Raw genomic sequence first — 7,812 nt, 5'->3', positions numbered from 1 at the left:
CTGAGCCCCCTGCCCTGCTCAGCCCAGCTCCTGCCACCAGTCAAGGGCAACAGGGTGATGTGGGAAGGAGCTAAGCACAGCTGAGTTCTCGCAGCCCTGATGCAAGGCACCTGGGGCTGGTGCCACCAGTTACCAGTGGGATCCCAGGTCTGGGTTTCCCCTGGATCCACCTCCTATTTAAAATCGAGGGGGGCCCACCCCAAAAGGAGTGTGAGGTGTTGGGGTTTGCTGGTTTTATTTCTCCAGTCCTAGGAACAAAAGGGGAATCCGGAGATGGAGGCTTGAGTCCCTGCAAGGGCAGTCAAATCCCACCTGGCGATCACGTTTGATCCCCCGGGGTGAATTTTGAGGTGGGCTCAGCAGAGATCCCCAGAACCGCACGGGGACCGGTGGTGTGGGCGGGCTCCCGGGAGCTCGGTTGGAGGGGTGGGACGGGGCAATGGGTTTGCCAGCGATGCCCCCCCGAGGGACACCGGCCAGCCCGCCCCGCGCCGGCTCCTGCCTCTGCCCCCGGGTTCCTCCTAACGAGGTTTCCAGCTCGGCTGAACCCCTGCGTTGCTTTCAGGACCGCAGCCGGCCGGAGCTGAGCGGGGCTGGGGACCGGGGGGGCCAAAACCGCCGTCCCCATCCCCCGATTTCCCTTCCCAGGATTATCGACGGTTCGGGTTACACCAGACAAACGCGAAAGCGGAGCAAGTTTGGGGTCGGGGTGCAGAAAATATATGTCACTGATTCATGGAAAGACGGGGGCGGGGGTAGTTGAAAACCCTGTGGCGATGCTCCCTTTGAAAGGGGGCGGCTGGGGGCTGCTTTCGGCGGTGGTCCCCGCGCCCTGTGCAAGAGTTTGTGATGGAAAGTCTGCAAAAGCCATTAGGACTTTTGTGCTGGGGCACTAGAAAAGCAACGCAGACACCACTCACTTTTCTAAATAAACATTAGTCTTAAAAAGTTTGCACTGCTGACCCCCGCAGCTCTGATTACTTGTAATTCTCTGAACCATATTTTAAGGCTTCAAACTTTTTCTTTTTCTTTTTCTTTTTTTTTTTTTTCTGTTGCGGGTTTTGTTCGTTCCTCCCTGCAGCCGTGCCACAGATGTGCCGCCGGTGCTGTGTGCTCCGGGGGCGGCGGGCCGGGCCGGGGGCCCCTGCCCGCCCCCCGGGCAGGTCCTTATTCCTCAGCCCCGCAGCCACAGCCCCTCCACATGTTCAGCTGCCTCCACGTTCCCTCGGAGAAGCTTTTTCTTCCGTTCTTCTGGTTTTGGTTGTTGGGTTATTTTTTTTGAGAGAAAGGTTAGGACCACACTCGCTATCCTGGTGCAGAGATGCTGTTCCCCTCTTAGGGCTCCCCGGGAGGGCAGAGGCATGCGGGGCTGCGGCCCCATCCCCACCAGGCTGTGCCCCGAAACAGCCCCAGGACCCCTCCTCAACCCCCCCCAAACAGCCACATCTCCGCAGCGCGGCGGAGGCAGCTGCTCCGAGGTATCATCAGTATAATTGGAGGGGTCACATGTTAAATCCTCGCTGTTGTTCGCGGTAATGTAGCTGTGTCCCTCTGTTGCACATTTACCGATTTCTCTCAAACCAACCATTGTCACAAGGTTCATTCCAGGAGGAGTGATCCAATGGGTTGCCACGGCAACTATAATGACATTAAAATAGAGACGGCAGCCGCGGCCCCCCCCCCCCGGGCACAGCCCTCCCTCCCTCCTTAAAAACAGGCAACAGCCCGGCAAAACCCCGCACCTTTCCCGCCGGGGCAGCCCGGGAAATAACACCCGTATCCAGATGCAAACAAGGGGGGGGGGGGGGGATAGTTATTTAAACCTTCCCGGGGGCAAACAACTGCAGCGCGGCGGCAGCTGCCCCCCGCGCCCGCGGAACGGAGAATTCACCGGTTCTGGGCCGGGGGGTGCGGGCGGCTGGGAGCGGGAAGGAGCCAGAGCCCATCCCTGCCCCGGGCGCCCACCGGGAGCGGGGCAAACGGTACAAACCTGGAGGTTACAAAGCCCCCGCCGAGGCACCTGCGGGTTGGGCAGTGAGACCCTCTCCCTCGGCCCGGACCCGCGCTGGAAATCCACTTTTCGCCACTTGGTTTTGGGGGAAAAGTTCGTTTCCGATTGATTTGCTTTTGTTATTTGTTATCGGCGCTTTCCCTCTTTTTTATTTTTCCCCTCGAAATTTGGGGCGAGGAAAAAAAATGTTTAAAAAAAGGACTCGTGTTTCCTATTATCACAAGACACATTTCCCTCTCGATGAATATTTCCCATCTGTTTTGTCCCGGGCACATAAAGAAGGGCGGCCAAGGAATACTGTGCAAAAGGAAAATTCTGGGAATATCGATTATAATATCAGATGGATCTGGCGGGGGGCTCCAATATGTGCGTTTTCCATACGGGAGAATGTATTGCCTATCTTTCGTCACCGGCAGCCGATAGGCAGCGCCTGAAATCGAGCTCTCCGGGATTTCAGCGACGCTTTCTCGAATATCTTTCCCGATCTCTGAGCGGGACCGGGAAATGAGTCTTTTCTATCAATTTCTTGCCTTTTTTTTTTTTCTTTTTTTTTTTCTTTTCACCACGGGAGCAGGAGTTTACCTGGCAAGGACGGAGGGGAAAGACCAGACAGCTCCTCTCACAGCCGTGGTTCCATTTCCTCCACCAAAATGTGCCCGACACCTGTCTGCAGTTGGGGTAAATCTCCACCCGGGTCAGAGCCCGCAGCGTGCCCAAGGCTAGCAGCGCCAAAAAAAAAAGGGAGATTCGGCGCAACCCGACCCGGATCCGATCCGCAGCCCGTTCACACGCTGTTTGCGGCGGCGGATCGGCTTCCTGCAGCCGGCCTCGACGGCAGAGCTGGCGGGACCGGCTCCTGCGCCCGCACCGGACCGTCCGCGCCGAGCAGCTGCAAAGTGCCCGGGGCCAGACTGGGGGGAAACTCCGGGGTCCCCCCTCGGAGCGCCCGTCGCGGGTGGGGAAGGAGCCGAGGCGCTCTGCGACAGCGACGGCGGGGGTCGGGGCTCCGGGGTCTGGGGGGCACGGCTTGGCCCCGGCCTCCTGAGGGGCTGCACGACCCTCCGGAGCTGCCTCCCTCGCATACAACCTCTGCGCTGCCGTGCTGCCCCCGGCAGCGGGGGGCACCCTATTCCTAATGCCACCCACCTCTGAGCAGACATGGGGGGGGAGGGACACGAGGGGACTCCCGCAGCCTGGCCACATGTTCCCCACCTCCGTCTGCAGATGAGAAACGCATTTGGGTTGGTGGGGTCACACACAGCCGGGGTGGGCGGCATCGCCAGCCGCGGTTCCCCGAGGGGAGCCGGGGGTGCGGTCTCCCCCAGGAGCTGGGGCGGGGAAGAGCGGCCGGAATGTGGGGAAGGACCAGCCGGAGCCGCGGGAGAGACGGAGAGGTGGCCGCGGGTGGGTGTCCCCTCCCGCAGGGCTAACGGGGGGTCTCGGCCCCCAGCCACAACTCTGGCTCCACGGGGCAGAGCGCCGGGCATGAGGCACCCTCCGCGGTGCGGCGGGAGGGGACCCCCGGGGCGGGGGGAGGCTGCCGGGGGCGCAGCCGCGGCTCCGCTCGCCACAGTTCCCGGGAGACCAGAAATGCCCTTTCTCGACGGTCTTCTGAGCTCAAGAGCCGTCAGAAACGTCCTTCTGAAGTGATCCTCTTGGCAAGGGCTTATCGAAAGGGAGACACAGAGCAGGAGCGTGTCCAAGAGGAGATGGGAACGTTGTGGGGCGGGGGAGAAAACGAAATTAAAAGCAAATCAAAAAGTAGAAAGAAAGAGTGAAAGAAAGGTGGGAAAACGAAATTATCCTCCTTGGGAAACGTGTGTGAGCTTCTCTTCAGCAATGCAGAAGGGAGGCCTTTCCACTAGGGTGGATAAATTTACTCGTGTCCCACATGACCGAGGGTGGGAGACCCGGAACGGGGAGGGGGGGGGGGGGGGGGAAGAGAAAGGTCATGGGACTGGGATTTGGGTTGTAAGTCACAGAGGAGACGTGGATTTCAGTGCCGGGATCCGCGTTAGGTGGCAGCGGCCTTGCATTTTGCAAGAGAAGTAATTAAATAGGGAAGGAAAAATAAAATAAAATTTAAAAAAGGGGGGGGGTTCAGAAATAACCCCAGTAAAATCTCGGGGTTAGCAGTGGGAAGGTGTGTTTGGGGGACACAGAGCCAGGAGAGCATCGCTAGGGAGACCCTGCACGCCTGGGGAAGGGGTTGTCCCCCGCACCTCCCGGCCGGCGGTGGGTGCTCGGCGCTGCACCCCGCACCGGCTCGGGGGGCGCCGGCCCGCCTTGCCCCGGCTCCCCGCTCCCGGCCGAGCCCTGCCCGCTCCTTTTGTTGCCTCTATTTTGCGGCCACGTCTCTCTCCCGGGAAGAGGAGATCACAAGAGCGCTGGAGGCGGGAGGGGGGCCAGCAGCGCCCTGCCAGCCGCCTGGCATCCCCCTCTCCTCGCCCCCACGCACCCTGCCGGGTCCTGCCACGGAGCGGAGTCGCGGTCCGAGGGCAGGGGGGTCCGGCTGGCTGGACCCTGGCACTTTTTGGCCCCGTCCCCAGACGGAGGAAGTTTTTCCTTCTCTACTTACTTTGTTCAAATTTAAAGCGACAGCGGCGGCTCCTCCGTCCCCGGCCTCCCGTGGGTGCGCTGAGCTGCGGCCGCGGGTGCCCCTAGCACGGCACCTTTCCTACACCCAGGGTCTTGCCCTGTGCCTCCCCCCCTCCCGCCCCCTCTTCCCAGCATGGGGAGCACCCCAGGTAATCCCGCCCGAGTCGGGGGAGGATTCCCACGGGTTTTGCAGGGAGTCCCGCTGGAACCAAGGGCTCCCGTGGGCCCCGCAGACGGCTCTGCTGCTGAGGAGTGACCCGGGGGGCAGCGGGGGCTCATTCAGGTGACACGGACTTGCCGAGACCTCCACGCTCGCCTCCGCCTGCGGGGAAAAGGGGAGTATCTGGGAATTTTTGCGAGACTGAAAGGAATCGCCGGTGTTGGTTCAACGCGTTTCAAACCGCCCGTACTAACGAAAGAGGAACGTAATTTCACTTAAAAGGCGAGTTAAAGCGGGGAAATCGAAATCTGATCGAAAGGGATAAGAACAGCCCCGAAAAGCGCCTCCCTGCCACCCTGCGGCGTGGACCCCGACGCTCGACACCCAGAAAGGAGCGGGGAGGCGGGGGGGGGGGCTGGAAAAACACCACCAGTTCGGTAGCTAGAAAGATCCCGAGGCACCGACACGAATCCCCCCTGTAGGAACGGACACAGAAACTCATGACACCCCTCCGGGCTCCCGGCCGACCTCTCAGCGGGGACATCATCTCCCTTGCCCGTTTTCATTCAGGTTTACCAGACCTGCTTTGGTACACGAAGGGACGAATAATTATAATTCACTCCATATCCGTCCGTATCATTTACCCGGGCCCCAGGGGAGGGTGCGGGCAGGCAGGGCGGTTAGGAAGCGAGGCAGCCCGCCTGCCCGCCGCTGGGAAAGGCCGCCGGGCTCCGGGATGCGCCGTACCGGCGGCGGGCGGGAGAGCCCTTCCCGGGCGGCGGGCGGCGCATCCCGGTACCGTCGACCCGAGAAGATCATCAGCACCTGACTGACCAGGAAGGGTTGGAAACTCGCGTGAAACCCTGTAGCGAGTGTTTTTCCTCCCGGCCGGGATCGCGGCGTCACCTGTTGCTGCCACGGGCTTAAGGCGCCGAGTTGCATTTTATTTAATTAAATAATAAAATGCGAACCGATCCCGCACGGGCACCGGGCTCCGTCCGAACCCGGGGGGAGCAGGAACCGGCACAGGTTCGCCCCCGCACGGCCCCCCCGGTGAGCGCACCGGCAGGCCGGTGAGGGGGGGAGGACGGGGGGGTGCTCCCGGGGCCGTCGTGCTGGGCTCGTGGAAACGCGCCCTGAGCTGCCCCGCAGCCCCCCGGGCACAGGCAGGGGAACCGCTGAGCCCCGGGGTGGGGGGCGGGTGGGGGGCCGGAGGCTCCCCTAGTTCAAAGGAGGGGAGGCCCCCGCCCGCGGCGGCCGGGCCAGATTCCCGGGAGTGGACGGAGCTGGAAACCTGGAGAGCGCGGGAAAGCGGCCCCCCATGGACCCGAGCCGAAGCGGGTGAGACTGGAGAGACCGACAGGGAGAGAAAGAGGGAGGGAAGAAGAAAGGGAAAGAGGGAGAAAGAGAAAAAGAGCAAGAAAGAGACGGAGAGACCAAAACAGGGAGAAAGGGAGAAAAGGCAAGAGAGGACAAGGCAAAGGAAAAGAAGGAGAGAAAGAAGATATATAAGAGAGAAGAGAAGAGAAAGAAAAATATATAAAAAGAGAGAAAAGAGAGAAAGCAAGAAAAACAAAAAGAGAAAAGAAAGGGAAAGAGCGCGAAAGAAAAAGCAAAATAGAGCTGTAAAGAGGGGAGGGGAGAGGGGAAAGAGATAAAAATAAAGAGAGAATGAGGGAGAAAGGGGAAAAGAAACAGGTAAATAGAACAGAGAAAGAAAGAAAGAGAACGAGATTAAGAAAGAGAAAAAATAAATGTAGAAAGAAAGAAGAGGAAGGGACTCAGAAAGGAAAAAAAAAAATGAAAAAAAGAGAGAATGAGAAAGAAAAAGCCAGGAAGAGAAGGAGGAAGGCCAGACGAGCCGTAGCTCGAGAGGCGAGGGGAGAACGCGGAGCCCCGGCCCCTTCCCCGCCCGACAGATGGACGCAGGGACGAGTGCAGGGCCCTGACCTACCGCGAACATCTCCAGGAGGATTTCAAAAGCACCAATTTAATTTCCAAAGCAATTTTCCTGCGGCTGAGTCGGCTGCAACAGCTTCTCCCGCCCTCCCCAGATCGGAAAATGGGATATTTTTTTTTTAATTAAAAAAAAAAAAAAAAACACCTCGTGTCTCTACTTTCTGTGCCGGCAATGGAAATAAACGAAAGGGAGATGAGGAGGGAAAGAAAATGCTGGAGGGCAGCTATTTTCCAAAGTTACGAGGCAGGAAAAAGTTTTCAGGTCGGGCACTGGGGCACAGGGAGACTGGGCGTTATTATTAAATCCTAAATCCACCGTGAAAACGGGAGTTTCTGCGCAGCCACAGGGAAGGGCCAAGGCAGTCCCGGAGGAAGGGCCGAGCTATTGGAAAAGATGCTCTTGATGTCTAAAGGCGGTTTCCATAATCCAGGTTGATTTATTTTTGTTCGGGGCTGCGAGGAACTAGAAAGAGAAAACCAAAAAGCTACCGGAGAAAGGAATAAGATCTTGACCTTTCCTAATTCTCCAAATCGGCAGTAATGGAAAGCAGAAGGTGCCAGGGGAGGAGGCGGGAGCGGGGGCCGGCCGGGCCGGGGTCCCGCAGCCCGCACCGGCAGGTCGAGACCAGCCGCCAAGGGAAGGGCCACTCGCTCCCTTCCTCGGGACACGCTCTGCTTAACATGGGCTTAGTTAAGCGAAAGCAGAGGAAGAAATTATCGGTGTTCTCTCCCGTTGCGGTCCCGACGGGGATATTCCGGGACGGGATCGTTTTATCCCGCCCCGATACATCCGAGGAGAAACCCCCGTTTTCCCCCTCGCCCGGGCTGCACACACAAGGAAAACCGCCGCGAAGGGAATACGCAGAGAGCATCGCGGTTTTGTTACAACCCCTTCATCTGACATATAGAAAAGAGTGCGGGCACATTAGGAAAAAAAAAAAAAAAAATCAGCTTCACAGGTGCGTGACCAAAGCCAAAGGAGGGGAAACCCGCATCCCTTCGGCCCCGCTGGGAAGCAGCCGCTGAGCCGAGCCTCGGTGCGAGAGGGAGAAGGGAAAAAACCCAAAATTGCGACACAGGATCG

Source organism: Falco cherrug, chromosome 12, assembly GCF_023634085.1.
Source record: "Falco cherrug isolate bFalChe1 chromosome 12, bFalChe1.pri, whole genome shotgun sequence".
NCBI classification, from domain to species: Eukaryota; Metazoa; Chordata; class Aves; order Falconiformes; family Falconidae; genus Falco; species Falco cherrug.
Note: the sequence above shows the minus strand (reverse complement) of the source record.